At 30.6% G+C, this 7,169-nt stretch overlaps 1 protein-coding gene across 1 annotated transcript in view; it reads left to right on the top strand.

The window, feature by feature from the left end:
* LOC107454023 (class A basic helix-loop-helix protein 15) overlaps positions 1-3,257 on the top strand; it is a 219,912-nt gene extending 216,655 nt beyond the window's left edge. Inside the window, exon 5 of the transcript XR_011636302.1 lies at positions 2,412-3,257. The gene's annotated coding sequence lies outside the window, so the exon portion shown is untranslated. The remainder of the gene's footprint in view (positions 1-2,411) is intronic.
* The last annotated feature ends 3,912 nt before the right edge of the window (positions 3,258-7,169 follow it).

Genomic DNA, 7,169 nt, shown 5'->3' on the forward strand with positions numbered 1-7,169 from the left:
AAACTGTTCATTATTTTTTGATTTCGTATCCATTCTGCAGTTGATTACGAAATGAACGGAAGCGCGTGTAAATACCTATCTGAAACAAAAGTTTAAGCATGGCGAAGGTACAGTCATGGTTTGGGGATGTTTTGCCGGGGACAAAATTTGGAGGTCTGGTAAAGAATAGAGGGAATTATGGATAATAAAAAAAAAATATCGTCACAGAATATTGCAGCTTCACACACTTCCAAGAGTTTGTCAAGGATTTGTTTTTCAGCTAGATGATGCAAAACACTCATCGAAATTGTGTAGAAACTGCGTCGCGTGAAAAGAAAAGAAAAAAAGTACTTCAATCTCCCGATATAAATCCTTTTGTGCTGTTGTGGGATGAACTCGATAGAAATGGTAGAAAATGCGATGCACCAATCAAAACAAACTTTGGGAATCTTTACGTAGTTGCTGGAACAAGATTTCAACTAGAGCATTGCAAAAACTAATAGAAAGCATGCCAAAAATATACTCTGCTGTGATTAAGGCTAAAAGAGGATATTTCGAAGAATCGAAGATTGGGCGAAATTCATAGGTTAGACATAAAATTATATTACTTAACGCATAAGTGTTCCCAGATTTGTCAAAATAAAGTTAATTTGTTGTGATTTTCAGTTTGAAAAATCTTGTTATTTGTTCATTTTTAAAAAATTCAAGAGTGACTCTAAGCTTTTGACCGTTACAGTATAATTACAACTGAAAAATAAATATTTCACTAAAAATCAAGATAATGCTTCTAACTTAGACATAATTTTATGCCGTTTCTTAAGTTTCCTTGCGACTTCATAAGATGTTACGGATAGAATTTTTCTTCAAAAACTGCCTTAGAAATAGGGAGAGAGAAATTCGGACAAAAGAGTATAGTGGATCATCGATCAAGAAGGAAATCATTCTATCATTGAATAAACAACAAATAAGTAACCAAATGAAATCATTCATCAAAGAAGACGTCGACTCCAGATACAGCATGTGTACTTCTAACTCCAATAGGTTTCTAAGATGGCCTCGTCAGAAGTAAAAACTTCAACAAAAAATAAGCATCTTTCAAGTACTTTTGAAGCACTCAAAAAATATTTTTAATCACTTTCCAAAAAAAGAAAAAAATCATAATTAGGATCTGTGTAGTCATAAAAATTATTTTTCTCTATCGTTTAAAGTTCTTAATTTATATACATAAAATCGATAAAATTCAAAAACAAACACACGTGACAAAATAACTAGTTTCTGATAAATATCTGATAAATATCTGATTGCGGAGAAAATTTTGAAAATCATGCATTTTTTGTAAATTAGAAAGCCAATCGAAACGGTGAAGTAAAAATTTCTTTTTGAAAGAGATAAAATGAAGCACTTTTTGCAAACCCCAAATAAAATAAAAAAACGCTCTTTAAGGGTTTTTAAAAAAAACGTAAATCAAAAATAAGCACTTATTAAAAACGCTGTCCCCATATACGTATACGTTTCAATGTCAATACGAGTCTCGTATGCTGCAATTCTTATATACACTCGTTGTGGGGAAGAAAAGAAAAAAACTTTATGTCATACGGGGGCAAAAAAAGTTTCGAAATAGTCAAATATCTTGAGAAATAAACAGTAAAACCTCACTACAACACTATTTCGTTGACCCAATAAATATAATGTTGTAGAGGAATAAATTATTATATCGAGGGTCTACATATATATATACTTTGGAGGCACAAGAAGACTTTTTTTCTTAATTTTAATATTATCTATGTAATAACTATAAATCTATGTATATATTAGATAAAAATGTAATTGGCAGAGTGTTAATTGTGGTTAAATATGAAATCAGATAGAAATGTTACATCTGTGACCACTTTAGAGATAAGGGAGGCAATTCTAAGAATGGAAGGTTTCGGGGTGCTCGATGTACATCAAGGGTGGTGTATTGAAATCCAAATACAAAAGCCGTTCACTGTGATGAAAAGGAATTACAAAAAATAATAATCAGCAGTGAAACTTCTCTTGTCAGAAAAGATGGAGATAAAATGTCAAAATATGGTAAAATAAGCCTTTTTACATTATTTGAAAACCAATAATAAATGGAGAAAATAAGGTTGACATTTGAAAAAAAAATCGTTTTACAGGGGTTTATTGCCTCAGAGAATATCGTAATATAATGAGAGGTAGATAACATTAATTTATTACATGCAAGTTCAAGGGGACCACGAAACATTATTGTAATAGAAAGAGTTATTGTTGTATCGGATACGATAGTAGCGAGAGTACAATGTACAATATTTTCAATAGCTATTCAATGATGTCAAACTGAATCTTCCTCTCCCAATCTTGGAGGCAGGATTGGAGGGGGTAACTTTGAAATGTTAAATAATTTCCACCTATTTTTTTTTCTATTGCAGATTCGGATTTTCCAGAAAAAAGTAACACTATTTCGCCTATAGGTTCAGGCATTTTTCTTCACAGATGATGCTGCAACCAACAAAATTTAAAATGGGAAGCAAGCTGTTTAAAATAGATTGAAGAAAATAAATAAAAATGTTAAAAGAAATTTCGAAAAAGTCTTAAAATATTTTAAACACGTCTATTTTTATGTTATTTTTCAGATGTGTCTGTCTTTTCTATGTCATTTTCTGAAGAGACTTCAAAATTATCAGTCCCCTTGGTATATTTAAATGGCCGACAATTTTTTTAAATGTGTTTATTATCATTAATTCTATTGATCGTTAAATATTTAATCTTTTTCATACTTTTTTAACATCCTGCATATTAGCGGTAACAAAAGAACAGTCAACATTCTATTAATTTCCTAGTTATTATATGTACGATGCATGGGTTAAGTTTATAATTATTCGCATGTTCCTTATTTTACCTAAAAACCCCAAGCATTCTATAAAAGACTTAATTAATCTTAATCTTATCAGGATTTTTATAATCTTAATTATTTATCAGTTATTTTTGTTCTAAAAATTTTTGGGGGTTATCGTAGAAGCAAATTTAAAAATAAAAAAAATTGTACTGTATTTTTTATTGGGCTAACAACATTTTACTGTGGCCTACACAAAATTATAACACAAAACTTTTTAAATATTTTCTAAAATATAATCTGAGAAAATTTGCTATTATATATTCTTCGCAGATTAAAATTCAAATTATATTTTTATTATTCAAGATTCTTTCTTTAAAAGTAAACTTCCACTAAATGTTTTATAATGTAAATATTAAGTAACATGAATGCATTTTACATAAAATATTTAGAAATCTTTGTTACAGTTTTCTTCCATCAGTCTTTCTGTCTTTCCCATTTCAAATGATTTGTAATCCAATGATCGTTCTTAACTATAAATTTTTAAAAACTAAGAACTAGTGCCTGTGTATTTCAAGAAAATAAAATTGAATTTCAATGGAGTTGACTAATAAATTTAATAAATAGTTCATTTTTCTGCATTATATGTAAAATTGATCCCGATGAAAGGCTTCAGCGTGCAAAATTTATGGCAATCAATACTTTTATTGTGTAAAGGTTACTCTATAAATAACTATAATAAACCATAAAGGAATCAAATAACGACTGCCCTTAAGTCAAAAATTATTCCTAGAACTTTCTGTAGCTTTCTCTCAAGTAGGTAAAATTTCTTAGCAAATTCCACTGAAATCGCAATTTATTTACATTTATTAAAAACAGCCTTTTTGTTTCAGTTCATAATTTAAAATCAACAAGTCCAATGGATATTACCAGGTTTTACTTTGGATATCTGCCGAGGGATGTCAGAGAAGAATGATAGAAAGTTTATTTTTGTATAGTTCATTTTAGAAAAAATAAGCTTTTTTTAATCCCTATATCTATTTACAATATCAGTTGTTAAAAGATTTGGCTTTAAAAGAGCATAAGTTTTTTACAGAATGAGTTTAATAATAACTATTACAAAAGAATGGATAGCATAAGGAATATAAATAGAAGCTCTTGTTTGAGTTAATCATCATTCTTTAACACTGGAAAGAATGATGCATACTATGTATATTACCCAAAAGCAGTCAAAATGAATGGAATGTGTAAAGAAATTCGTTTGAAAATCATTTTAATATTTTTTTTTATATTATTTACAGTTACACAACAAGTTATTAGTAAATATTAACAGCAAAAAAAATTATATGTTGCACAAAAAGTCACAAAATTCTAAGAAATTGTGTCATAATATACTTCATTGTTTTTCTAATTGAAACTAAAAACCTGTCAAAATGACTTCCTTGGGCAATCTAGTGTTTATGCTGATGGTATAGCAAGTGATGATATATATATATANCAATGAGAATAACAAAGTAAGGATAATAAGGAGAATGAATAAAAATAATAGTTTTATTTACTACACAAGAGTTGCAAGTATATAGAATTACTACAATACATCAAAAATACAGAGAAAACATGGGGAAAATATAATAAAAATTTATGTAAAATGAGGAAAAATTATTAAAGCAAAATATTTTTTAATTCTTAAAAAAATCATTTTTATTAAAAAAAGAAAAAATTAAAAAAAAAACGGAAAGCAAAAATAATGAAAAGATATAATATATATTATATATTTTAATTATTTTTGTTTTCCGACTTTTTAAAATTCCTTAAATAAAATTGATTTTTTGAATATTTAAAACTATTTTTTCAATATTTTTCTTTCTTTTAAATCTTTATCATATTTTTTCCATATTTATTCTGTATTTTTAAATTTTATATAAGTATTTTTCGTAAAAATAAAACTTCAACTGTTGTTATTATTATTAGTAGATAGAAGAAATAAGAACCCAATAAAGAATTATTGCTGTTAATTGGGTAGTGAAGGATTAACAGCATCAAAACCCAATTAATTTGAATAATTAAACCGGAAATGGTATAAGGTGATAAATAGAAACTCCTTTGGTGCTTCCAAAGCTAACAAACTGGTTTTGATATTCTAATTTTGGCATACTTTGTGATTTAAAAATGTGTATTTGTCATTTTGATTTTATTTAAAACATATTTCTAAGCATAGAGAAAGAACGATATATTACTCTTATGTAAATAAGGACGGTATTTTTTTAAATTTTCAATGAAATTATAATATTCACCAAGGTAGACCATTTTTTGGAGAAAGAAAAGACATACAGAAGGAAAAATGCTCATGCTAATGCAGGCAAGAGATAATTCGACTCCTGTATGTCATTTGCATTCGAAGTGTGCGACCTCCACGAGAAACTAAATAAGTAAAGAAATATGAGAAGCTACTAACACAAGTAAGTAGGTAGGTACTTTATTTACGTCGCACTAGAGCTGCACAATGGGCTATTGGCGACTGTCTTGGAAACATCCCTGAGGATGACGTGCCATCGAAATTTCGACCCTCTGCAGAGGGGATGGCTCTCCTGCTTTTGCAGCCCGACGACCTGAGCGAAATCGAGCACTTTACGGTAGAACAGTTCAGCGAGGCCCGATTCGGCTCACCCTGGGTCCCTTCACAGGCTCATCAATGTGGTCACCCACCCGCTTACTGACCACAGCCAGTGATATTTGTCTATATTCTTGCAGCCAGTCTATGTTCGCAGTCAGTCTTTATTCTTTCATAAAGATTTCGACTTTTTCACTATATATTTCTTACTTAACACAAAGAAAGGCATGTGAAACATAAACAAACTAATTATGTATCGAAGTTACCAGGTACACGAAACAGAAATATATCACGGTTACAATAAAATACATAAGCAAGTCACTGTATATAATTAAATTCACGTTAAGTTACATTCTGACTTACATAGAGCTCAACTTTAACACGCTATTTTGCTGATAAACGATCAGCTGGAACTGACGTCATAGGTTACAAGAGCGGGTATTGTGATCTTCCTCTTGGAGTGCAAGTATAGTTTGTCTGCGGTAAGAACTCCCTCCACCACGAAGTCCTCGGCCGCCTGCTGCTATGGAAACAAGAATAGCGCGTTTCAGGGAAGGTGGTTTTTTTCTCTAAGGCTAACACAATAGACCGAAGAAAAAGATTCCCATTCTCTCGCCGACGCGAGCCAAAGGCCAAAACATATCCTAAAAAGTGGTCCCACACACCTACTTGAAATAGTTATACCTCGTTACCATAGTCACCTCATTCGTTTTAGGCTCACGACCTGTTAGAATGTATAAATTACAAAAAAATCTTATCAATGGTAAAATTACGTAAATTTAAACACAAAACACAATAATAAAACTTCATTAAATATTAAGCCTGTTTACATATCGTCTCGCAAGCATAACATAAACGAATGGATACACCTGAAGTTTTCAAAACTTCTTTTTACAAGCTGTCAACGAGTGTAAACATTAACAAGCTTCCCAAAACCGAAAAAAATTTAGAAATCTTCCAGTGTATTCGATGTGTCTTACAAGGCGCAGGTGATGTGGGAACAGGCTTAATATTCTAAGAAGTTTTATTATTGTGATATGTGTTTAAATTTACGGGTAATTTTACAATTCATAAGAGTTTTATGCAATTTATAAATTCCAACAGGTTGTGAGAGTAAAACAAATATGAGAAAATTTATATTACTGCATAAATAAAGTGTAAGATTTGCCATATTTTGAGTGTTATCCCTCGTTGGCTATTGGCGATCGCAACGCTCGAATACGCCATCTGGGGAGAGACCGGTTTCATGCCTTTGGCCCTTCTCCCGTCCCTCTCCTCCTCTTTCAGTTGCATAGGAATGTACTACGATATTTTCTTTTTCTTAATATTTTTCCTTTTTATTTAATAAAAATATTTTTTTAAAATTTCCATGATGCTTTTCTTTAGAACTATGTTTAATGTAGTTTTCAGTTCCATATAGTTTTCCAACTTAAAAGATTTTAATCTATATGAAAATCAAGAGAGAAACTAACGTACTTCTTTCCTCTGTGACTCTCCACGCGCTAACGGGGAAAGCATGCGAAGTGTTCCCATGGGTAGAGAGTTCTGCTCTACGCCACCTGCAGCCCATTTCGATCACCAATATGGATGGTGTTTTCAATAAAAATGTAAACAATAACAATCTCGAGCTCGGCACCTACTCTAGTTCCGGTTAAAAAGTTTGCAGCTGCTTACTACATGTTATTCTGATAGGCGATGTTTTCAAACGGATAATTTTGTTTTCAATAAAAGAAATAAATTAGA

The sequence above is a fragment of the Parasteatoda tepidariorum genome, chromosome 3, assembly GCF_043381705.1.
Source record: "Parasteatoda tepidariorum isolate YZ-2023 chromosome 3, CAS_Ptep_4.0, whole genome shotgun sequence".
Taxonomy (NCBI): Eukaryota; Metazoa; Arthropoda; class Arachnida; order Araneae; family Theridiidae; genus Parasteatoda; species Parasteatoda tepidariorum.